Source organism: Heterodontus francisci, chromosome 13, assembly GCF_036365525.1.
Source record: "Heterodontus francisci isolate sHetFra1 chromosome 13, sHetFra1.hap1, whole genome shotgun sequence".
NCBI lineage: Eukaryota > Metazoa > Chordata > Chondrichthyes > Heterodontiformes > Heterodontidae > Heterodontus > Heterodontus francisci.
The window spans coordinates 65191733-65218754 of record NC_090383.1 but is presented as its reverse complement, the minus strand read 5'-3'; the positions used below and the strand labels follow the sequence as shown (position 1 = coordinate 65218754).

At 44.6% G+C, this 27022-nt stretch overlaps 1 protein-coding gene across 1 annotated transcript in view; it reads left to right on the top strand.

Annotated features, from left to right (window-relative positions):
• The first annotated feature begins 3545 nt into the window (after positions 1–3545).
• Positions 3546–27022, top strand: part of rps27a (ribosomal protein S27a) — a 127847-nt gene continuing 104370 nt past the window's right edge. Inside the window, exon 1 of the mRNA XM_068044921.1 lies at positions 3546–3549. The gene's annotated coding sequence lies outside the window, so the exon portion shown is untranslated. The remainder of the gene's footprint in view (positions 3550–27022) is intronic.

The window sequence follows — 27022 nt, the reverse complement described above, 5'->3', positions numbered from 1 at the left end:
ACAGGCAGTACCCAGAATTGAACCCAGGTCGCTGGAGCTATGAGGCTGCAGTGCTAACCACTGCACCACTGTGCCGCCCATGTGTCTAACATGACATGATTAATTAATGTCTTCAGAGTAAAGGCACCTCTAGGTAGCAGTGACCATAATATGCTTGAATCTTACATCCAGTTTAAAGAGAGAGGAGTGGGTCTAAGTCTAGTATTTTAAACTTAAATGAGGGCAACTACGTGGGCATGAAAGTTGAGCTAGCTGAAGTGAATTAGGTTACTAGGCTAGGAGATAGATCAATAGAGAAGCAGTGGCAGGGTATATTTCAGAATACTCAGAATAAGTATATTCCTACTATAAAGAAAAATTCTAAGGGGATGACCCACAATCCGTGGTTAACTAAAGAAGTTAAGGAAAGTATCAAACTTAAGAAAAAAGCATATAATTGTGCAAAGATGAGTGGCAGGTCAGATAATTGGTCAGAATATCTAGAACAGCAGAGAATGACTAAAAGGTTAATCAGGAGAAAGAAATTAGAGTATGAGAGGAAGCTAGCTAGAAATGTAAAAACAGATAGCAAGAGTTTCTGCGGGTATTTAAAAAGGAAAAATAAGTAAAGTGAGTGTTGGTCCTCTAGAGAGTGAGAATGGGACATTAATAGTAGATAATAAGGAAATGGCGGATGAAATGAACAAATATTTTGCTTCTGTCTTCACTATAGAGGATACAAAAAACATTCCAGTAATAGCTGTGAATCAAGAGGTGGCAGGAAAAGAGGAACTTGGTGAAATTACAATCACCAGGGAAGCGGTACTGACCAAACTAATGGAGCTGTGGGCTGACAAGTCCCCGGGCCTTGATGGGCTTCATCCTAGGGTCTTAAAAGATGTGGCTAATGATGTAGTAGATGCGTTGTTTCAAAATTCGCTAAATTTTGGAAGGTTCCATCAGACTGGAAAGTAGCAAATATAACCCTTCTATTCAAGAAGTGGGGAGGCAGAAAACAGGTAACAATAGGCCGGTTAGCTTGATGTCTGTCGTGGGGAAGGTGTTAGAATTGATCATTAGGGACCTACAGCTGGGCACTTAGAAAAACTCAAGATAATCAGTAATAGTTAGCATGGTTTTGTGAAAGGGAAACCATGTTTAACCAATTTATTGGCGTTCTTTGAAGGAGTAACATGCGCTATAGATAAAGGGGAGCCCATTGACGTACTGTACTTGGATTTCCAGAAGGCATTTGATAAGGTGCCACATAAAAGGTTATTACACAAAGTAGGAGCTCATGGTGTAGGGGATAACATATTAGCATGGATAGAAGATTGGCGGGTGGCATAAAACAGAGAGTATGCATAAATGGGTCCTTTTCTGATTGGCAGGATGTGATGAGTGGAGTCCCACAGGGGTCTGTTCTGGGGCCTCAACTTTTTACAGTTTATATCAATGACTTAGATGAGGGCAGTGATGGCTAAATTTGCAGATGACACAAAGATAGGTAGGAAAGTATGTTGTGAAGAGGACATAAGGAGGTTGCAGACTGATATAGATAGGTTGAGTGAGTGGGCAAAAATCTGGCAGATGGAGTATAACATGGGAAAATGTGAAGTTCTTCACTTTGACAGAAAGAATAAAAAAACAGAGTATTACTTAAACTGAGAACAACTGCAGAATTCCAAGGTGCAGAGGGATCTAGGTGTTCCAGTGCATGAGTTACTAAAGGTTGGTATGCAGTACAGCAAGTAATTAAGAAGGCTAATGGAATGCTATCCTTTATTATGAGAGGAATTGAAAATAAAAGTAAGGATGTTATGCTTTAGTTATATAGGGCATTGGTGAGTCCACATCTTGAATACTGTGTGCAGTTCTGGTCTCCTTATTTAAGGAAGGATGTGAATGCGTTGAAGGCGGTTCAGAGCAGGTTTACTAGATTGATACCTGGAATGAGTGGGTTGTTTTATGACAAAAGGTTGGACAGACTGGGCTTGTTTTCACTGGAGTTTAGAAGAGTGAGGGGAGACTTGATTGAAGTAGATAAGATTTTTTTTATTCATTCATGGGATGTGGGTGTCACTGGATATGCCAGCATTTATTGCCCATCCCTAATTGCCCTTGAGAAGGTGGTGGTGAGCTGCTTTCTTGAACCGCTGCAGTCCATACTGACTTCATAGCGGTTAGGTACAACTGAGTGGCTTGCTAGGCCATTTCAGAGGGCATGTAAGAGTTAACCACATTGCTGTGGCTCTGGAGTCACATGTAGGCCAGACCAGGTAAGGACATTAGTGAACCAGATGGGTTTTTACAACAATCGACAATGGCCATCATTAGACTAGCTTTTTAATTCCAGATTTATTAATTAAATTCAAATTCCACCTTCTGGTGGTGGGATTCGAACCCATGTCTCCAGATCAATACCCTGGGTCTCTGGGTTACTAGTCCAGAGATAATACCACTACGCCACCGCCTCCCCTGAATGGTCTTGACAGGGAGGGGATCTTTCCTCATGTGGGTGAGTCCAGAACTATGGGGCACTGTTTGAAAGTTAGGAGTCGCACTTTTAGGACAGAGACAAGGAGAATTTTTTACTTTCAGAGGGTTGTGCGATTTTGGAATTCTCTGCCTCAGAAGGTGGTGTAGATGGGGTCATTGAATATTTTTAAGGCAGAGGTAGATAGATTCTTGCTAGACAAAGGAATCAAAGATTATCGGGGGTAGATGGGAGTGTGGAATTGGAGATAGAAACAGATCAGCCATGATCTTATCAAATGGCAGAGCAGGTTTGACGGGCTGAATGGCCTACTTCTGCTCCTAATTCGTATGGTCGTATGGTCTGGTCATATTTCTGATGAAAGCTCATTGACCTGAAATATTGCGCCGAATCTTATGAACTTAGTTTTTGATGGAGCATTGGGTCAACAACCCAATCCTGTTAGTCAAGGGTGAGGGGAGACTTGATTGAAGTATATAAGATCCCGAACAGTCTTGACAGGGTGAATGTGGAGGGGATGTTTCCTCTTGTGGGTGAGTCCAGAACTAGGGGGCACTGTTTGAAAATTAAGGGTCGCCCTTTTAGGACAGAGATGAAGAGAATTTTTTTCTCTCAGAGGGTTGTACGATTTGTCTGGGTGAATTTTGCAGGGGCTAACCAATTAAGAGGGCATTTGATTAGATGCAGTGGGCAGGCAGGTCAATTAGAAGTTCAAATGAAGGCTGATTATTTAAAGGGACACCGACAGCAGATGCAATGGCACAATTGTGCTTTAGGGTTGTCAAATTTGAAGAAGCAAAAGGAGGAAGATTCATGCCAGAAGGGGAAGAGCAGCCTAATGATTCTTGGATGTGGCACTTGAGGTCATGGTGGAAGATGTGAGGGCATGGAGGCAGGTGCTCTTCATTGAGGATGGTAGGAGCAGGTTAACCAGCTTCAGCTTTCATGGAAAGCTGTGTAAAGACACAGCCTTAAAGGTCAATACAGCCATTTATCTCTCCCACTGGCCTCAATGGAAATAAACAAAGTTCCTCTTACTGCAAACGATCCAGAGTACTTGCTTCAAGGAGTTGCTCCTGTCAGCTGTAGCACACTGAATGCCGGTTTCCCCCATTCCAGTGCTGTAATGATGGTGGGTTGAGCCCTCAATGACAGCCCACAGTGCACTCACCTTCCTTACCCTGCTGTATTGCTGACAGTGTACGACCTGGGCACCATTGGGAAAGGGCCCTTGCACAACTATAATGGCTCTTTCATGACGTCTTAGTTGTTGTAATTGGCTGCACATTTCATTCACAGGTGTTCCCAACCTCACTAGCAACCTGCCCCAGGAAATCCAGAAGGAGATGGCAAGGTATCAGGTTAGCAGTCCGACATCTTCTTCCCCCATTTTCCCAGACCCCCTTCCTCCAAAGTCCTGGGATAATTCCCCCTTTTAACTCTATTTCTCTCTCCACAGATGCTTTCAGACCTGCTGAGTATTTCCAGCAATATCTCTTTTTATTTTAGATTTTCAGCATCCGCAGTATTTTGCTCTTTTATTACTAGTGGACTTTCCATGTTGCAGTGACTATTTTTAGAGAACATTGGAGGGTAACTTCCAACTTTGACAGTGGCAGTAAAATGGATCGGCCGCAGAACTGATAAATGCAGTGCGATAAGTGTTATAATTTGGGCACTAAAAGATAATCTGTTCAACTTTAAGTTGGGCCCATGCCCGATTGCAAAATCCAGGTTTTGCCATTTAGACTCACATATTCAATGGTCCTTTGGTTGAGGTGCAGGCAGAGGCCAACGCCAGTGAAATTGCAGTCTCAAAAAGATGCACCTTCAGGAGAGGATGATGAGCGGAGTGGGTGAGGGAAGAAAATGAGCTGAGAAAATTGGACAGAAATATAATTTTTTTTAAAATTTGGACACTTCCTTTCAACATATAAGTTCAGAATTATAGTAGCCACTATTAGCATATGAACACTTAATGTAGTCATACAAAATTTTTTACTTAAATGAAACAGATTAATACTTCCATTAAAAATAGGTCAGCTGGATTCTCCCATGGCTTTGACAGAAGAGTGTTCAGCAAGGAGACTTGCTGTTCAACGTCTAGGTTGCTTTCATCTCATATATGATGTTAAACCAAATCGTGATTTGCAGGTCCAAGTGCAGAGGATTATGAAATAAACATCCCAAAGTACTTTACAGAGGTATAACTAGAAATAAATTGCACCCAAATGACACAGGTGAGTTGAAGTAACAAGCAGTCCTGGAATCTAGGCTCTAAATCTCCCTAAAATCTAAGAATCTACCAGGAACAGTAAACTAGTGTTATGGCCAGGTGAGGAGGTGGTCTCGGGCTCCCCTCCTGCCATTCCTCTTGTTTGACCACAACAGGGTTTATTCCTTTTAAACAGTGATTGTGCTTACCACCTCTGTGAGTGTTTTACCTTTTACCTTTACTGTGATTGTGAAAGAACCAATCGACAGATTTTACATAGGAACATAAGAACATAGGAACAGGAGCAGGCCATTCAGCCCATCGAGCCTGCCCCGCCATTCAATATGATCATGGCTGAACTTCCACTTCAATGCCTTTTTCCCACACTATCCTCATATCCCCTTATGTCATTTGTGTTTAGAAATCTGTCAATCTCTGCTTTAAACTTACTCAATGACTGAGCTTCCACAGCCCTCTGAGGTAGAGTATTTCAAAGATTCACAACCCGCTGAGAAAATAAACTTCTCCTCAACTCTGTCCTAAGTGGCTTCTCCCTTATTTTGAAATTGTGTTCCCTGGTTCTAGACTCCCCAACCAGGGGAAACATCTTAGCTGCATCTATCCTTTAAGTATTTTGTCGGTTTCAATGAGATCACCTCTCATTCTTCGAAACTCTAGAGAATACAGGCCCAGTTTCCCCAGTCCTGCCATCCTAAGAACAAGTCTGGTGTACCTTCGTTACACTCCCTCTATGGCAATAATATCCTTCCTAAGGTAAGGGGACCAAAACTGCACATAGTACTCCAGGTGTGATCTAACCAAGGTTCTATACAATTGAAGCAAGACTTCACGACTCCTGTACTCAAATCCTCTTGCGATAAAGGCTAACATACCATTAGCTTTCCTAATTGCTTGCTGCACCTGCATGTTAGCTTTCAGTGACTTACTGACAAAGACACCCAGATTTCTTTGTACATCTACACTTTCTAATCTCTTACCATTTAAGAAATACTCTGCACATCTATTCCTCCAACCAAAGTGGATAACCTCACATTTTTCCATATTATATTCCATCTGCCATGTTCTTGCCCACTCACTAAGTCTTTCCAAATCCCCTTGAAGCCGCTTTGCATCTTCCTCACAACACACATTCCCACCTAGTTTTGTGCCATGTGCGAACTTGGAAATTCTACATTTGGCCCCCACATCCAAATCATTGATATATATTGTGAACAGCTGGGGCCCAAGCACTGATCCCTGTGGTACCCCACTAGTCACAGCCTGCCAAAACGAGAATGACCCGTTTATTCCTACTCTCTGCTTTCTGCCTGTTAACCAATCCTAAATCCATACCAGTATATTACCTCCCATCCCATGTGCTTTAATTTTGCTAACCAACTTCCTGTGGGGGACTTTATCAAAAGCCTTCTGAAAATTCAAGTATACCATGTCCACCGACTCCCTTTATCAATTCTGTTAGTAACATCCTCAAAAAACAACCAACAGGGTCGTCAAATATAATTTCCCATTCATAAATCCATGTTGACTATGGCCAATCAAATCATTATTATCCAAGTGTTCATCTATCACATCCTTTAGAATTGATTCTAGCATTTTCCCAATGACTGATGTAAGGTTAACAGGTCTGTAATTCCCTGTTTTCTCTCTCCCTCCCTTCTTAAATAGTGGGGTGACATTTGCACCTTTCAATCTGCAGGAATAGCTCCAGAATCTATAGAATTTTGGAAGATGCAATGCATCTACTACCTCCATAGCTACATCTTTCAACAATCTGGGATGTAGAATATCAGGTCCTGGGGACTTATCAACCTTCAGCCCCATTAATTTCTCCAATACAACCTTCTTACTAATACTAATTTCCTTCAATTCCTCATTCCCCCTAATCACTTGGATCTCTAATTCTGGGAGATTTCTTGTATCTTTGTCAGTAAAGACAGACAAAAAGTAATCATTTAGCTTCTCTGCCATTTCTCTATTCCCCATTATAAATTCTCCTGACTCTGCCTGTAAGGGACCCACATTTGTCTTTGCCAAATGTTTCCTTTTTACGTACCTATAGAAGCTTTTACAGTCCATTTTATATTTTTTGCTAGCTTCCATTCATATTCTATTCTCCCTTTCTTTATCAGTTTCTTCATCCTCCTTTGCTGTAATCTAAAATCCTTCCAATCCTCAGGTTTACTACTATTTCTGGCAACTTTGTAGGCATTTTCTTTTAATCTTATATAATCCTTAAGTTACTTTGTTATCCACGGTTGACTGTCTTTTACTTTTGGGGTTTTTGTGCCTTGAAGGAATGTATAGTTGCTGTAAACTATGTAATATTTCTTTAAAGACTATCCATTGCCTATGTACTGTCATGCCTGTTAATATATTTTCCCAAACCACCTCAGCCAATTTGCCACTCATACCTTTATAATTTCCTTTGTTCAAATTTAACACTCTGGCTTCAGATTGAACTACCTCACTTTCAAACATAATGTAAAATTCTATCATATTATGGTCACTCATCCCTAAAGGTTCTTTTACAGCAAGATTATTAATTAGCCCTTACTCATTGCATAATACTAGATCTAAAATAGCCTGTTCTCTAGTCGGTTCCTCAACATACTCCTCTAGAAAACCATCCCTAACACATTCCAGAAACTCGTCCTCCACAGAATTAGTGCTCATTAGGTTTACCCAGTCTATATGCAGATTGAAGTCACCCCTGATTACTGTATTACACATGCTACATGCTTCTCTAAACTCCTTATTAATGCCATGCCCCACACTACCATTACTGTTTGGTGGCCTATAAACAACTCCTACCAATGTTTGCTGCCCCTTGCTGTTTCTTAGCTCCACCCAAACAGATTCCACATTTTGTTCTCCGATCTGAGATCCTTCCTTCCTAATGTACTGGTCCCATCCCTTATTATCAGTGCAACACCACCTCCTTTTCCTTTTTGCCTATCCTTCCTAAATATCAAATATCCTTGAATATTCAGTTCCCAGTCTTGGTCACCCTTTAGCCACGTTTCTGTTATGGCAATTAGATCATACCCATTTACCTGTATTTGGGCCTTTCAATCATCTGACATGTTGCGAATCCAGCGTGCATTTAGGTACAGTACCCTTAACCTTGTCTTCTTGACATTCTGCATTCTAAGCCTAGTTGATGCTCGCCTTTGTTTTGCCTGCCTTTCTTGTCTTTAAACAAGAAAGAGGTATGTTTATTATACTTAACACTCTAACCCTTATTTTAAAAAATACTTTAAGAAATACTACACATTCACACACACATTCACATGAGAATCACACACACAAAAAAGATTACAGAAGAAAAATAGATTTGGTGGTTGGATTAAAGTCCAGAGTAAATGGAACTTAAATACACAGTCTGTGAAGTGGATGATCCAGTAGTCCTTGGCTGAAGCTGTATTCTTGAAGTCATCACTGGTCAAAGTGCACTTTGTGGTTGGCCTGCTTTGCTCAGTGTTTTCTTGAAGGCAGAATTGTAGTTGACTCTCTTCCCCTGGTCGCTGGCTGCAGTAATTTGTAGGCTTGGAGGGTCCACAGTCGCAGACGGTTTACAAACTTGATGTTTTCAGGGGAGAGAGAAAGAGAAAGGGAAGCATGCAGCTTTCTCTGCTGCTTCAGTCTCAGTCACTCCTTGTCTTCTGTGAGTGTAACAAAACTTCTGTTTTTTTCAGAAATGGACAGATGATCACATGGTTCTCTCAATCCCCTTTGTTTTTAATGAGATACAAGGTTCAGAATTTACACCACAGGTTCCAGGATGCCAATATTTACACTCAAAGGGGTTTGCTCCTTCAAAGTCAATGTGTCAGGATGGCCTTGACTACCATGATAATGAACCAATCCTAGATAATTCAATTACTTAGAGCAAGCCATTGTTCTGGGTCCAGGGCATCTCAGACATCTGCCTGCAGTTGGGCCTTTGAATGTGCAAAGATGTTTCAGATGCAAATTGTGGTGGCCATCTTGGCTCCAATTTTTTTTTAAGTTACTGTAGGATTTTTTTTTCAATTAAAAGTCTAATGTAAGTTTCCAACTAATGAAATTACTATTTCTCATTTGGCATATGGGGTTTTCTTGACATTAGTTTTTCATCTGCAGTGAAATGGACTACTGCCACATTTCCACTTGACTGCAAATCCTAGGAAAAGACAGCTACCACTGGAATTCATTCCAAGGGTGAGGTGAACAAGCACCAAGGTGTAGCTTGGCTGGTGATGAGAAGGGCCACCCCCATCAAGTCCTTTATGTACACTGCACACTGTCCTCAAGGCGGCTGCAGTGGAAGAGATTGTCACACACCTCCTTCTGGAATGTACATTTGCAAAGAACATCTGGAAAGAGATGCAATAGTTTCTGACAAGGTTCATCCACCCATAACACAGGACTCTGTACTCTCTGGACTGTTCCCAGAAATGCACTTCAAGACAAGCATCAATTGTTACTGGAACGCCATCGACTTGGTGAAACACACTCTTTGGACTGCCCATAACCTGCTGGTCTTCTAGTGCAAGGAACTGCTGGCAAAGCCAGCATTTATCACCCATCCCTAATTGCCCTTGAGAAGTTGATGGTGATTCTTAAACCGCTGCAATCCATGTGGTGTGGGTACACCCACAGGGCTCTTAGAGAGGGAGTTCCAGGATTTTGATCCAGCAACAATGAAGGAACAACGATATATTTCCAAGTCAGGATGGTGTGTGATTTGGAGGTGAACTTGCAGATGGTGATGTTCCCATGCTTCTGCTTCTCTTATTTGTGCCTGAGGAAGAATGTACCGGCCACAGTAAATTAGTCCTCCCAGCTCTTCACACCACACGTTGTTACTGACTCAATCCCTCATAATTGGAGTTAGCGAGTGAGCCAAAGAGGAGTGCACAATGAAACACAGAGCATAAGTAAGCAGAATGCAGTTGCTTGTGGTACATGAGGAGGAAAGACATTACTAGTCAAAGGGTCAGCTTGCATAATCCTCCAGATGAGCAGCCTGGTGATCTGATTTGCACAGGTTCTGCTTACAGCTCCAGCGACATCAGCAGTGTAGCCTTGATTACAAATATGCTAAGATCAATGGCCATTTTGAGTCAGTGGCCAATGTTTGTGGCATGGTAGGAATGGGAATGTGTGATGGTGGTGTCTCTCAGGATAAAGCACTTTGAGATGTTTCTGAGAGATATAATAAGACACTACATAATATGTTTCTATTTTTTCTTCCCAAACTTGAGAACTAAATCAATCACAGTACTCATATAAAGCCTCAACTGAGGCCAACTAACTCAACACATAAAGGAATCAAAACTAGAACCTTTCTGGTCTGCGTGGATACTCATTGGATGTACTTGCTTAGCCAATAATTTAATAGATCTGCAAATCACAAATTGTTCCAGTGTCTCCATTCGATCAAGAATGCCAGGATATAATGGAAGCTATTTGGCAGCTAGCACAATTTAAAAAAAACGTATGACTGGTTTTCAATCTGATTACATTCCACACAGTTTAACCAAAATATATAATGGAAGATTCTTATCTGTAAAAACACGTGCTGGCATGCACTTGGAGTGTGAGGAATCAATAGTCACATGGGCCAAAATATTTACTTGGAGACTCATTGCGAGCAGAGGGGGGATGGGCCGATATTGTGCAGGAAACCTGAAAGTACATTCGACATTTCTCAGTGGCTTTTTAACTCAGCCCAGTTCATTTGCATTTTACTTCCAGCGATGGCAACCAATTCGCAGCAGCAGGCATGATGAAGACATGACACAACCTCAGCTCCAGCATTTAAAGTGCAAAGCCAAAGATGGAATTTAGAGGAGTTTGTAGTGTGCAATAAATGAACAGGACGCTAAATGATAGATTTGAGATAGGCAAAGTCTGCTCTACATTTCAATGACATGTCCCTTGATATGCTGCTTGGGGCTGTGAGGAACCGCAGACAGAAACTCTTGCCCAGCAAAGGGAGGAAGAAAACCGCTCTGCCACAAAGAAGGCATGGCTGGAGGTCACCCAGGAGATGAGCAGCAGGAGGATTGGGCCACATTCCTGGCTTCAGTTCATGACGTGCTTAAATGGCTTAACCAGGTCAGGAAAGCTGAATAGAGTCACACATTCACCTACATCGTGCCATGTGCATCACTTCAACCCCTCACTCTGTCTTGTCAAGACTACTTCATCACATCACTCCTCACACCCAATTACCTTAATGCCCACTCATCCTTCTCTTACTATGCACTTCTTCACATCCTCATCTATCCACCACTGCAACTCGCCTTCATCTCTATGCAATTTTATGCCTCTCCTTGATAGTTACCCTCTTCAAATGCACTCAATCCATCGGTGAACACATGCCATTACATCCACTCGTAGGTCACTCTTTCCCTCATTCCAGATAAGAGCACGGAACATGAGGGAAAGGGAGAGAGTGGTCTTCCATACATTTTCTAGTTAAAATGTGCAGAGAAGGAGGCGCTGGAGATAAGTGGTGTTTTGATGTCCTTGGCTGTTGGAAATGGGGAAACGAGGAGCTCCCAGCTTCCTGGTGATACAATTAAATATTAGTGACCCACATATCCTATGGCACCTAGTCATGTTGACTTGAGTTTAACAGCGAGTGAAATATTATAAACTTCATAATAAGTTGCAACGTTCCTACTTTTCCAGTGGTAATTTATGTCTTTTTATCTCTAACAGGGCCTTCATGTATGCTGATGTCGGTGGAGGTTGCCAACGATCATTCCTTGGAGGAGCTGAGTCTGCCTGAACACATGCACCAGTTCATATACTTGCATTTGGGTAGGACCATGTAGACAATTGGGTTTTCACCTGGTTATTCACACTTCACAAGTGAGCAAGAGCAAATGGTGCTGGCATGGACAGCAGAGGAGAGTCCATTCTGCGCTGGAGAGTGCAGCCCTCGCCAATCTCTGCTCAGTTGGATGCAAATGCTGTACCTCAGGAGCTGTTGGTGAAAAGGGGAATCATTGAGCAGCTGCAGACAATATGAGATGCACTGACAGGCCTCCCAAACACAGTGACAACAATTGCAGAGAGAATGGAGGTGTCTGACTCAAACATGAGTGGGTTGATGTTGCAGGGAATTACAATGATGTGTTCTTGCAAGGATACAGTAGCCAGCTCCATGGAATATCAATGCTTCAATCAAATGAGTCCATACACATCTTGACCACGGTCATGCAGACATTGGACGACAACATGTTTGCCACCTTAATGATGATGGAAAGTTTAGCCTTGATCTTACAGTGCCGCACTGATCTATACCAAAGTGTTCTCAACACAGTGGTAGTAGTGAAATGCTGGACCATGAGAGAGATGATGACAAGAGGGGACCTGGAAGTGGGGACTCCACTAAAGCACTTTCACTTCTTACCCGTTGCCCACCCCACCGCCCCCCCCCCTCCCCCCAATCCCCCTCAGACAGTAGCCCACATGTTGTGTCCTCTCCGATGGCTGAGTCTGCCTCTGGACAGGTGCAAGTGGAGCAATCTTTGGAGAGGCCCTTATGGGTTCCAAAGCCCAGAGGTTGTCAGCCAAGAACATCTCAGCAGTCAGAGCAGTCATCTGCACTGCCAGCCTCTGCTCAAGCCACAGGGTTTGCACCATGTCGAAGTAGTAGGGAAAGGAAGAGGAAAACTTTGTAGTTGCACAAAAGTATGCCCATGGATATGTGAGAAAATGTCATGCTAAGTTTCTGTTGTTTAGTTAAAGCACATAAATAATATTCCTTTGCACCATTTCCTGTCTTGCCCATTTTTAGTTGCTGGGTAGCAAATTTCATTTTAACTTGTTTCATGATAAACAGGAAGACATAAAATGAAAGAGATCAATGGGGAATGTTCAGGGGTAGTTGGTTGTTTGCAGGACTGTTTTGTGGCGTGCCACATTGTGTGGTCAATCTTCTTCCTGTCCAACTCACCCCTCCCACTGCTGACCCTCTGGACTCTGCCAGCGGATCAGCTCTCACTACCTCTCAATGTAACTCCCTCCAGAATCTCCATTAACTTGTGAACAAGGCTCTTGCAATCCATGAAACTATTGTGGATGATTGCATTGACATCAAAGCCTTAATGAAACCTGACTGAGGGGTGATGACACCTTGCCATTCAATGAAGCCTCCCCCACCTGGCTACATCTTCCATCACTTGCCTCGCCAAGACAATCAAGGTGGCGGTGTGGTGCTTATCAACAAATCATACCTTGGCCTGACCCCCTACTCCTCTGGCACTTTCTCCTTCTTTGAGCATATCACCTTGTTCCACCTCCTCACCTTTCTTTCAAATTCATCGCTCTCTACCGCCCTCCAAGTACAATAAAAAATTTATCACTAAGATAACTTCAATGCTTTTCTCCCTCAGCCTCTGCACCGAACAACTTCTCAACTTTGGCAATACCAATTTTCATCTCAACTCATCATGTTCTCTCTCCTCTGAGTTCACTTCCCTCTTATCCTCTCTAAATATCTTCCTGCATGTAAACTCCCCAACTCACATTCACAACCACCCTCTGGGCCTTGCTATCTCACATGAGTTTGCTGGTCCCATCGCATCAAATACAGATAAGGTCATCTCTGATCACTCCCTCGTATCACTTTCCACCCATATCCCTCTTCCAGCCCTGTATCTGTCCTTGGAAAAAACCTAGCACCTTTTTGACTTACAGGTGCACTTTCAAAAACTCAACTATCTAGCCTTTTGCCCTCTGTTGGCCATAACATTTCTGCAGCTGCTGATTTGCTCAACTGCACCCTCACCTCCACCTTTGACGTCCTAGTACCCAATAAAAAGATCTGTCTCTCTCACCCTGGCCTCTCTCCTTTAAATCTGCCATCATCACCCTCTCCTCAAAAAAAAAACCCTTGACCCCACTGCCCTTGCAAACTATCATCTTATCTCCAACTTTCCTTTCCTCTCCAAAGTCCTTGAATGTGTTGTCACCTTCCAAATCCATTCCCATCTTTCCTGGAACTCCATGTTTGACTCCCTCCAATCAGGTTACTGCCCCTTCCACAGTACTGAAACAACTCTTATCAAAGTCACAAATGACATCCTATGTGACTGTGACAAAAGTAAACTTTCCCTCCTCATCCTCTTGACCTGTCTGCAGCCTTTGAAACAGTTGACCAGACCTCTCCACCATCGTCCAGCTGGGTGGGACTGCTTTCACCTGGATCCATTCTTATCTATCTAATCGTAGCCAGAGAATCACTTGCAATGGCTTCTCTTCCTGTTCTCGTACCGTTATCTCTGATGTCCCCCAAGGATCTATCCTTGGCCCCCTCCTATTTGTCATCTACATGCTTCGCCGCGGTAACATCATATGAAAACTCCCGCTGTGCTTTCAAATGTATGCTGACAACACTCAGCTCTATCTCAGCACCACTTCTCTTGTCTCTTCCACTGTAGCTAAATTATCTGACTGCTTAACCGATGTCCAGTATTGGATGAGTAGAAATTTCCTCCAATTAAATATTGGGAAGACTGTAACTATTGTTTTTGGTGCCCGTTCCAAACTCCATTCCCTAGCTACCAACTCCATCCCTCTCCCTGGCAACAGTCTGAAATTAAGCCAGTCTGTTCGCAACCTTGTTGTCACATTTGATCCCGAGATGAGCTTCTGACCTCATATTTGTGCCATCACTAAGACTACCTATTTACACCTCTGTAACATTTCCCAACTTCGCCCTGTTTCAGCTCATCCACTGCTGAAACCCTCATTCATGCCTTCGTTACCTCTAGACTTAACTAGTCCAATGCACTCCTAGTTGGTCTTCCATACTCTACTCTCCATAAACTTGAGGGCATCCAAAACTCTGCAGCCTGTGTCTTAACTTGCACCCTTGTGCTCGCTGACCTGCATTGGCTCCTGGTCAAGCAATGTCTTGATTTTAATATTCTCATCCTTGTTTTCAAATCCCTCACCCCTCCCTATTTCTGTAATCTCCTCCAGCCCTACAACCCTCCAACATAGCTGGGTTCCTCTAATTCTGGTCTCTTGTGCATCTGATTTTGATCGCTCCACCATTGGTGACCGTGCCTTCAGTTGCCTAGGCCCGAAGCTCTAGACTACCCTCCCTGCACCTCTCCACCTTTCCACTTCGCTGACCTCCTTTAAGGTACTTGTTAAAACCAGCTTCTTTGACCAAGCTTTTGGTCATCTGATCTAATATCTCTTTTTGTGGCTCGGTGTCATACTTTGTTTTTTAATGCTCCTGTGAAGTGCCTTGGGACATTTTATTATGTTAAAGGCACTATATAAATATAAATTGTTGTTGTTGTTACTATATGTTCTGGTGTAACCTAAGTGAACTTTGCATTAATAAAGTATTCTCTTCAGCAATGTGAGCAGCTTGGTGCTGCTTCCTCTTCATCTTCCTCTCTGCCTCCTTTTAATTGTCTGCAGAGGTTCCGAGATCTTCACCTTGTTTCTCCTGCAGATCCAAACTTCGCTGCTGTGCAATGTTGTACAGAGGGCAGAACACCATAATCATTCTGGAGATCCTGTCAGGTGATTGCTGAACTGCGCCTCCAGAGCTGCCTAGGCACCTTGAGTGCATCTTCAGCATGCCAATGGCTCATTTGGTCACACATCTGGTGGTCATATGGCATTCACTATCATGCTCTTGGGCTTCATTGGTTGAATTTCTGACAGAGATCAGAGCCAAATTTGAAGTGGGTATCCCTTATTTCATGGATGGCACTCCTTATGTTTGCTTGTTGGTCCAAAGATGGACTGCCACCAGATGAAAGCATCATGGCAGCTCCCCAGGAATCTTGTGCACATCTGCAGGAATATCTTTTTGTGGTTGCACACCAGTTGCACATTGATGAAGTGGACGCCCTTACAGTTGATGAATACCCCTGGTTGATCTGGGGGTACCTGGAGTGCCAAGTGTGTGCAGTCTATGATGCCTTGCACCTGTGGGAAGACAACCAGAGCTGCAAAGCCGAGCGCGCACCCATTCTGGCTGGAGTCATTGCGGTGAAGTTGACATAATTACTGTCTAATGCACTTGTTAGCGGCTAACAGGGAAATCCTCAATATGTCTCTGACAGAGCCTTGGAAGAATCAGAGACAAAAAAGTTGAGGGTGATGGTACCAACCATTGGTAACGCTTGACCATCCAACTCCTAGGAGGCTGCAGAATGGTAGCATAATGGTAATGTTACTGGACCAGTATTACAAGGCCTCAATTAATGGTCCAAAGACAGAAGCTCAAATATCACCAAGGCAGCTGGGGGAATTTAAGTTCAACTATTTAAATTAATCAGGATTAAAAAGCTAGTTTCAGCAAAAACCCATTTGTGCACTCTGTGCATCAATGCCCTTTAGGGGAAGAAATCAGCCATACTCACCCAGTCCAAACACCACGTGACTCCAGTGCCACAGTAATGTGGTTGACCCTTAACTGCCCTCTGAAATGACCTATCAAGCCATTCAGTTGCATCAAACCACTACAGAAAAGTTGAATAAGAATAAAACCAGAAGGACCACTGAACATTGACCTAGGCACCAGATACGACAAAGGCACACCCAGCCCAGTCGACCCTACAAAATCTTCCTCAGTAATATTGGAAGACTTGTGCAATAATTGGGAGAGCTGACCCACAGACTATGTCAGCCTTCCACTCAATTAATCATACTCACAGAATCACACCTTACAGCCAACGCCCCAGACTCCTCCATCACCATCCCTGAGTATCTCCTGTCCCACCGGCAGGACAAATCCACCAGAGGTGGTAGCACTGTGGTATACAGTCAGGAGGGATTGATCCTGGGAGTCCTCAACATTGTCTCATGGCATCAGGTCAAACCTGGGCAAAGAAACCTGCTGATTACAACCTACCTCCCTCCCTCAACAAATGAATCATTACTCCTCCATGTTGAACAGGACTTGAAGCAGACACTTAGGGTAACAAGGGCACAGAATGCAGTTTGGGTGGGGGACTTCAATATCCATCAACAAGCATGGCTTGGTAGCACCTCCACTGACTGACTGGCCATCTGCCAAGACTGGGCCTACAGCAGGTGATGAGAGAACCAACACAAGGGAAAATCCAACTTGATCTTGTCCTTAACAATCTACCTGACGCAGCTGCATCTGTCCGTGACAGTATTGGTAGGAGTGACCACCGCACGGTCCTGGAGATGAAGTCCTGTCTTCACACTGAGAACACCTTCCATTGTGTTATGTGGCAACACCTATGTGGCATTACTACAATGTTAATTGGGTTTGATTCAGAACAGATCTAGCAGCTCAAAACTGAGCAGCTGCAGCAGAATTGTGTGCCACCTCAACCTATAACTTCATGGCCCAGCATATCCCTCACTCTACCATTACAAACAAGGGACCAACCCTGGTGCAATGAGGACTGTAGGACAACATACAAGGAGCAGCACCAGGTATACCTAAAAATGAGGTGCCAACCTGATTAAGCCACAATAGAGGACTACTAGAATGCTGAACAGTGGAAGCAGCATGCTATAGACAGAACTAAGTGGTCTCACAACCAACGCTCTGCAGTCCTGCCACATGCAGTCATGAATTAAACAATAAATTATGACAGAGCCCAACAACTTATATTTATATAGCACCTTTAACTTATAAAATGTCCCAAGGACTTCACAGGAGTATTATAAAACAAAGTAAGACACCAAGCCACAAATGGTGTTATTAGGTCAAATGGCCAAAAGCTTGGTTAAAGAGGTAGGTTTTAAGGAGTGTCTGAAATGAGGAAAATGAGGTAGAGAGGCAGAGAGGTGTAGGGAGTGTGTCCAGAGCTTGGGGCCTAGGCAACAGAATGTGTGGCCACCAATGATAGAGTAATTAAAATCAGGGATGCACAAGAGGCCAGAATTAGGGGAGAGCAGATATCTTGGAGGGTTGTGGGGCTGGAGGAGACTACAGAAATAGGGAAGGGTGAAGCCATGGAGGGATTTGAAAACAAGGATGGGAATTTTAAAATCAAGATGTTGCTTGACTGGGAGCCAATGAAGCTCTCCGAGCATGGCGGAGGGGGAGGGGTGGTGGGAGGGGGAATGGGACGGTGCGAGTTAAGACACAGGCAGCAGAATTTTGGATGACTTCAAGTTTACAAAAGTAAAATGTGGGAGACCAGCCAGGAGTGCATTTGAATTGTCAAGTCATGAGGTAATGAAGGCATGAATGAAGGTTTCAGCAGCAGATAAGCTGAGACAGGGGCAAAGATGGGCAATGTTACAGAGGTCCACATAGGCACCAACGACATAGGTAGGAAGAGAGATGGGGATTTAAGACAGAAATTTAGGGAGCTAGGGTGGAAGCTTAGAGCAAGAACAAACAGAGTTGTTATCTCTGGGTTGTTGCCCGTGCCACGTGATAGCGAAGCGAGGAATAGGGAGAGAGAGGAGTTGAACACGTGGCTGCAGGGATGGTGCAGGAGGGAGGGATTTGGTTTCCTGGATAATTGGGGCTCTTTCTGGGGTAGGTGGGACCTCTACAAACAGGATGGTCTTCACCTGAACCAGAGGGGTACCAATATCCTGGGGGGGAGGTTTGCTAGTGCTCTTCGGGGGGGTTTAAACTAATTCAGCAGGGGAATGGGAACCTAAATTGTAGTGCCAGTGTACAGGATGTTGAGAGTAGTGAGGTCAGGGATATGGTTACAAGGACGCAAGAGGGCACTGGCAAGCAAGAACCTGGTTTAAAGTGTGTCTATTTCAACGCCAGAAGCATCCGGAATAAGGTGGGTGAGCTTGCAGCATGGGTTGGTACCTGGGATCTCGATGTAGTGGCCATTTCGGAGACATGGGTAGAGCAGGGGCAGGAATGGATGTTGCAGATTCCGGGATTTAGATGTTTCAGTAAGAGCAGAGAAGATGGTAAAAGAGGAGGGGGTGTGGCATTGTTAATCAAGGAGAGTATTACAGCGACAGAAAGGACGTTTGAGGACTCGTCTACTGAGGTAGTATGGGCCGAGGTTAGAAACAGGAGAGGTGAGGTTACCCTGTTGGGAGTCTTTTATAGACCTCCGAATAGTTCCAGAGATGTAGAGGAAAGGATAGCGAAGATGATTCTCGACAGGGGTGAGAGTAACAGGGTAGTTGTTATGGGGGACTTTAACTTTCCAAATATCGACTGGAAATACTATAGTTCAAGTACTTTAGATGGGTCAGTTTTTGTCCAGTGTGTGCAGGAGGGTTTTCTGACACAGTATGTAGCCAACCAGGGGCGATGCCACATTGGATTTGGTACTGGGAAATGAACCCGGCCAGGTGTTAGATTTAGATGTAGGTGAGCACTTTGGTGACAGTGATCACAATTCGGTTAGGTTTACCTTAGCGATGGGCAGGGACAGGTATATACCGCAGGGCAAGAATTATAACTGGGGGAAAGGAAATTATGATGCGATTAGGCAAGATTTAGGATGCGTAGGATGGGGAAGGAAACTGCAGGGGATGGGAACAATCGAAATGTGGAGCTTATTCAAGGAGCAGCTACTGCGTGTCCTTGATAAGTATGTACCTGTGAGGCAGGGAGGAAGTTGTCGTGCGAGGGAGCCGTGGTTTACTAAAGAAGTTGAAGCGCTTGTCAAGAGGAAGAAGAAGGCTTATGTTAGGATGAGACGTGAAGGCTCAGTTAGGGCGCTTGAGAGCTACAAGCTAGCCAGGAAGGATCTAAAGGGAGAGCTAAGAAGAGCAAGGAGAGGACACGAGAAGTCATTGGTGGATCGGATCAGGGAAAACCCTAAGGCTTTCTATAGGTATATCAGGAATAAAAGAATGACTAGAGTTAGATTAGGGCCAATCAAGGATAGTAGTGGGAAGTTGTGTGTGGAATCAGAGGAGATAGGGGAAGTGTTAAATGAATATTTTGCGTCAGTATTTACAGTAGAGAAAGAAAATGTTGTTGAGAATACTGAGATTCAGGCTACGAGGCTAGATGGGATTGAGGTTCACAAGGAGGAGGTGTTAGCAATTTTGGAAAGTGTGAAAATAGATAAGTCCCCTGGGCCAGATGGGATTTATCCTAGGATTCTCTGGGAAGCTAGGGAGGAGATTGCAGAGCCTTTGTCCTTGATCTTTATGTCGTCATTGTCGACAGGAATAGTGCCGGAAGACTGGAGGATTGCAAATGTTGTCCCCTTGTTCAAGAAGGGGAGTAGAGACAGCCCTGGTAATTATAGACCTGTGAGCCTTACTTCGGTTGTGGGTAAAATGTTGGAAAAGGTTATAAGAGACAGGATTTATAATCATCTTGAAAAGAATAAGTACATTAGAGATAGTCAGCACGGGTTTGTGACGGGTAGGTCGTGCCTCACAAACCTTATTGAGTTTTTCGAGAAGGTGACCAAACAGGTGGATGAGGGTAAAGCAGTGGATGTGGTGTATATGGATTTCAGTAAGGCGTTTGATAAGGTTCCCCACGGTAGGCTATTGCAGAAAATACGGAAGTATGGGGTTGAAGGTGATTTAGAGCTTTGGATCAGAAATTGGCTAGCTGAAAGAAGACAGAGGGTGGTGGTTGATGGCAAATGTTCATCCTGGAGTTTAGTTACTAGTGGTGTACCGCAAGGATCTGTTTTGGGGCCATTGCTGTTTGTCATTTTTATAAATGACCTGGATGAGGGTGTAGAAGGGTGGGTTAGTAAATTTGCAGATGACACTAAGGTCGGTGGAGTTGTGGATAGTGCCGAAGGATGTTGTAGGGTACAGAGAGACATAGATAGGCTGCAGAGCTGGGCTGAGAGATGGCAAATGGAGTTTAATGCGGAAAAGTGTGAGGTGATTCACTTTGGAAGGAGTAACAGGAATGCAGAGTACTGGGCTAATGGGAAGATTCTTGGTAGTGTAGATGAACAGAGAGATCTTGGTGTCCAGGTGCATAAATCCCTGAAGGTTGCTAACCAGGTTAATAGGGCTGTTAAGAAGGCATATGGTGTGTTAGCTTTTATTAGTAGGGGGGTCGAGTTTCGGAGCCACGAGGTCATGCTGCAGCTGTACAAACCTCTGGTGAGACCGCACCTGGAGTATTGCGTGCAGTTCTGGTCACCGCATTATAGAAAGGATGTGGAAGCTATGGAAAGGGTGCAGAGGAGATTTACTAGGATGTTGCCTGGTATGGAGGGAAGGTCTTACGAGGAAAGGCTGAGGGACTTGAGGTTGTTTTCGTTAGAGAGAAGGAGGAGGAGAGGTGACTTAATAGAGACATATAAGATAATCAGAGGGTTAGATAGGGTGGATAGTGAGCGTCTTTTTCCTCGGATGGTGATGGCAAACACGAGGGGACATAGCTTCAAGTTGAGGGGTGATAGATATAGGACAGATGTGAGAGGTAGTTTCTTTACTCAGAGAGTAGTAAGGGCGTGGAATGCCCTGCCTGCAGCAGTAGTAGATTCGCCAACTTTAAGGGCATTTAAGTGGACATTGGATAGACACATGGATGAAAATGGAATAGTGTAGGTCAGATGGTTTCACAGCTCGGCGCAACATCGAGGGCCGAAGGGCCTGTACTGCGCTGTAATGTTCTAAAAAAAAAGGTGGAAATAGGCAGTTTTACTGATGGCATGAATGTGAGGTTGGAAACTCATCTCAGGGTCAAATGTGTCACCAAGGTTGCAAACAGACTGGCTTAAACTCAAGTCTGTTGCCAGGGAGAGGAATGGGGTCAGTAGCTAGGGAATGGAGTTTGGAGTGGGGATCAAAAACAATGCCTTCAGTCCTCCCAATATTAAATTGGAGGAAATTTCTGCTCATCCAGTACTGGATGTCAACAGTGCAAAAGACACAGCTGAAGATTTTGCAACGATCTTCAGCCACAAGTGTCAATTGGATGATCTACCTAGGTTTCCTCCTGAGGTCCCCACCATCCCGGATGCCAGTCTTCTGCTAACTTGATTCACTCACATGATATCAAGGAACAGCTGAAGGCACTGGATACAGCAAAGTTAATGGGTCCCTACAACATCCTGGCTTAGTGCTGAAGACTTGAGCTCCGGGAACTACCCATTTGGCCCCTAGCCAAATTATTTCAATACAGCTACAGCACTAGCATCTATCCGACAATGTGGAAAATTGCTCAGGTTTGTCCTGTCCATAAAAAGCAGGACAAATCCACTCCAGCCAGTTACTGCCCCATCAGTCTACTCTCAGCCATCAGCAAAGTGATGGAAGGTGTCATTGACCTTGCTATCAAGTGGCACTTACTCACCAATAACCTGCTTGTCGATGCTCAGTTTGGGTTCAGTCAGGCCCACTTGACCTCAGACCTCATTACAGCCTTGGTCCATACAGCCAAGTTCGTGGCATCACGGAAAGCTCTGCTGCACAGCAGGAGAGGAAAAGGGGTAGAAGAGCTATAGTGATAGGGGATTCTATTGTAAGGGGTGCAGATAGGCATTTCTGTGGCTGCAAACGAGACTCCAGGATGGTATGTTGCCTCCTTGGTGCTAGGGTCAAGGATGTCTCAGAGCAGCTGCAGGACATTCTGAAAGGGAAGGATGAGCAGCCAGAGGTCATGGTCCATATTGGTACTAACGACATAGTCAGGAAGAGAGATGAGGTCCTGCAAAGTGAATATAGGGAGTTAGGCAAAAGGTTAAAAAGCAGGACCTCTAGGGTTGTAATCTCAGGATTACTCCCTGTGCCATGTGCTAGTGAGGGTAGGAAGAGGAGGATTAGGCAAATGAGTGTGTGGCTGAAGAGCTGGTGTAGGCGGTAGGGCTTCAGCTACTCGGTTCATTGGGATCTCTTCTGGTGCAGAGGTGACCTGTACAAGAAGGACGGGTTACATCTGAACTGGAAGGGGACCAATATCCTTGCGGGGAGGTTTGCTCATACTACTCGGGAAGGTTTAAAGTAGTCTTGCAGGGGGGTGGGACCCAAAGTAGTAGTCTCTCCGATGAGATAGTTGAGGCAAATGTAGAGGTTAAAGCAAGCAAGTCCAGTAGGCAGGCCGGGCAGGGGCAGGGCAGGGAGCGTGGAAGGTCTGGTAGGCTAAACTGCATTTACTTTAATGCAAGAAGCCTTACAGATAAGGCAGATGAACTCAGAGCATGGATCTGTATATGGGTTTGTGATATTATAGCTATTACGGAAACGTCGTTGAGGGATGAGCAGGACTGGCAGCTCAATGTTCCGGGGTACCGATGCTTCCGGCATGACAGAAGTGGAGGTAAGAGAGGAGGGGGAGTTGCACTATTGATTAGGGAGGACATCAAGGCAGTACTTAGGGAGGATATCCCAGGGGGAACGTCCATATGGCCATATGGAACGAGGCCATATGGGTAGAACTTAGAAATAAGAAAGGGGTGATCACTTCGATGGGATTATACTATAGGCCCCCCAATTGTCAGAGGGAATTGGAGGAGCATACATGTAGGGAAATCACAGATAGGTGAGGGAATTATAGGGTTGTAATAGTAGGTGATTTTAACTTCCCTAATATTGACTGGGACTGCCTTAGTGCGAAGGGATCAGATGGGGAAGAATTTTATAAGTGTGTCCAGGATAGTTTTCTGAAGCAGTGTGTGGATGGCCCTACTAGAGAAGGGGCTACATTCGACCTCCTCTTAGGAAATGAGGCTGGGCAGGTGGTTGATGTATCAGTGGGGGAGCAGTTTGGGACCCGTGACCATAACTCTATTAGCTTCAAGATAGTTATGGAAAAGGATAGGACTGGTCCTCAGGTTGAAGTCCTAAATTGGGGGGCTAATTTCGATGGCATCAGACAGGAACTCTCAAAGGTTGAATGGGAGAGGCTGTTTACAGGTAAAGGGACGTCTGACAATTGGGAGGCTTTTAAAAGTGAGATAGGAAGAGTTCAGGGCCAGCAAGTTTCTGTTAGATGGAAGGGCAAGGCTGGCAGGTTTAGGGAACCTTGGTTGACCAGGGATATTGAGGGTCTGGTCAGGACAAAGAAAGAGGCATATGTCAGGTATAGGCAGCTGGGATCGAGCGAGTCCCTCGAGGAATATAGGGGATGTAGGACTACACTTAAGAAGGAAATTAGGAGGGCAAAAAGGGACCATGAGATTTCCCTGGCAGATAAGATAAAGGAGAATCCTAAAAGATTCTATAAGTATATTAAGAGTAAAAGGGTAGCTAGGGAGAGTGTAGGTCCCCTTAAGGATCAGTGTGATAATCTATGTGTGGAGCCACAGGAAATGGGCGAGATCTTAAATGAATACTTTTCATCTGTATTTACTGTGGAGAAGATCATGGAAGCTAGTGAGTTCAAGGGAAGGAACAGCGATATCCCGGAGCATATCAACATTACAAAGGAGTAGGTGTTGGAGGTTTTGAAGCACATTAAGGTGGATAAATCCCCAGGGCCTGACCAGGTGTATCCTAGGATGCTATGGGAAGCAAGGGAGGAGATTGCTGGGGCTCTGGCAGAGATTTTTGTATCATCGTTAGCCACGGGTGAGGTACTGGAAGACTGGAGGATAGCTAATGTTGTGCCTTTATTTAAAAAGGGCAGCAGGGATAAGCCAGGGAACTACAGGCCGGTGAGCCTTACATCAGTGGTGGGAAAGTTATTGGAAGGGATTCTGAGAGACAGGCTTTATATGCATTTGGAAAGATGTGGTCTGATTAGGGATAGTCAGCATGGCTTTGTGCGTGGGAAATCATGTCTCACAAATTTGATTGAGTTTTTCGAGGAGTTGACCAAGAGGATTGACGAGGGCAGGGCAATGGATGTTGTCTACATGGACTTTAGCAAGGCCTTTGACAAGGTCCCGCATGGTAGGCTGGTCCAGAAGGTTCGAACACATGGGATCCAGGGTGAGCTAGCCAATTGGATCCAAAATTGGCTTGGTGATAGGAGGCAGAGGGTGGTAGTGGAGGATTGTTTTTCAGATTGGAGGCCGGTGACCAGTGGTGTGCCGCAGGGATTGGTGCTGGGTCCTCTGTTGTTTGTCATATATATTAATGACTTGGATGTGAATGTAGGGGGCATGATTAGTAAGTCTGCAGATGACACCAAAATTGGTGGTATAGTGGACAGTGAAGAAGGTTGTCTAAGGTTACAACAGGACAAACTGGGAAAGTGGGCAAGGGATTGGCAAATGGAATTTAATGCAGACAAGTGTGAAGTGATGCATTTTGGGAAGTTAAACCAGGGCAGGACATATACAGTGAATGGCAGGGCTCTGGGGAGTGTTCTTGAGCAGAGAGACCTTGGGGTGCAAGTACATAGTTCCCTGAAAGTGGCAACACAGGTAGACAAGGTGGTGAAGAAGGCGTATGGCATGCTTGCCATCATCAGCCGAGGCACTGAGTACAAGAGTTGGGACGTCATGTTACAGTTGTCCATAACGTTGGTTAGGCCGCATTTGGAGTACTGTGTGCAGTTCTGGTCGCCGCACTACAGGAAAGATGTGATTAAGCTACAGAGGGTGCAGAGAAGATTCACAAGGATGTTGCCTGGTTTGGAGGGCTTGAGTTATAAAGAGAGATTGGATAGGCTGGGTCTGTTTTCCCTGGAGCGAAGGAGGCTGAGAAGGGACATGATAGAGGTATATAAAATTATGAGAGGCAATAGATAGGGTAGATAGCCAGAGTCTGTTTCCTATGGTAAGGATGATTGAAACTAGAGGGCAGAGATTTAAGGTGAGAGGGAGGAGGTTTAAAGGGGATCAAAGGGGTAAATTTTTCACACAAAGAATAGTGGGTATCTGGAATGAGCTGCCTGAGGAGGTGGTGGAGGCAGGAACAGTGGCAACATTTAAGAGGCATCTGGACAGGTATTTGAATGACCAAGACGTAGAGGGATATGGAATTAATGCAGGCAGGTGGGAATAGTATAGATACGCATTATGGTCGGCATGGACGCGGTGGGCCGAAGGGCCTGTTTCTATGCTGTACAACTCTATGACTCTATGACCTCCGATCCGGGCAGTGAATTCCAGACACCCATTACCCTCTGGGTGAAAAAGTTTTTCCTCATGTCCCCTCTATTCCTTCTACCAATCACCTTACATCTGTGCCCCTGTTAATTGACATCTCCACCAGGGGAAAAAGGTCGTTCCTGCCCACTCTATCTAGGCCCCTTATAATTTTGTACACCTCTATTAAGTCACCCCTCAGCCTCCTCTGTTCTAAGGAAAACAATCCTAGCATATCCAATCATTCCTCATAGCTGCAACTTTCAAGACCTGACAACATTCTTGTAAACTCCACAGATAATGAGGCAGTCTGTGCCTGCATGCAGCAAGACCTGGACAACATTCAGGCTTGGGCTGATAAGTGGCAAGTAACATTTGCACCACACAAATGCCAGGCAATGACATTGTTCAACAAGAGAGAGTCTAACCATCTCCTCTTGACATTCAACAATATTACCATCGCTAAATCCCCACTATTAACATCCTCGGGGTTACAATTGACCAGAAACGTAACTGGATCAGCCACATAAATACTACAACAGCAGGTCAAAGGCTGGGAATTCTGCGGCGAGTAACTGACCTCCTGACTCCCCAAAACCTGTCCACTATCTACAAGGCACAAGTCAGGAGTGTGATGGAATACTGTTCATTTATTCGGATGAGTGCAGCTCAAACAACACTCAAGAAGCTCGGCAACATCTAGAATAAAGCAGCCCAATTGATTGGCACCCCATCCACCACCTTCAACATTCATTCCCTGCACCATCAACAGCACACAGTGGCAGCAGTGTGTACCATCTACAGGATGCACTAAAGCAACTTGCCAAGGCTCCTTTGACAGCACCTTCCAAACCTGTGACCTTTACCACCTATAAGAACAAGAGAAGCAGGCACATGGAAAGACCACCACCTGCAATTTCCCCTCCAAGTCTTGGAAATCAGAGAGTCTCCTGACAACGCAGAGCATGCATAGAGCAATCGTCGACGTCACCAGTGCGTCCAAGCATTTGCCAGCTTGCCAGTCTAGTGGTTGCGTTGTCAGCAAATGCAGCCCTTGGAAATATATCACTGTCACTGAGTCAAAATCCCGGAACTCCCTCCCTAACAACTCTGTAGGTGTACCCACACTATATAGAAGACAATGGTTCAAGAAAGAGGCTCATCACCATCTTATCAAGGGCAAATAGGAATAGGCAATAAATGCTGGCCTTGCCAGCAATGTCCACATCCCATGAAAGAATGAAAAAAATGTCTGCCATGACCTGAGTCTTCTGAGACACTGCTGTTCAGACATGTCAAGGAACTCAGCCTCTGCCTGTCCACCCTGTCTCATGGGTAGTGATTCCTGCAAGTTGCACCCCTCTTTGCTGCTTCCCTTATCTGCTGCTGTTATTTCTACTGTCCAGT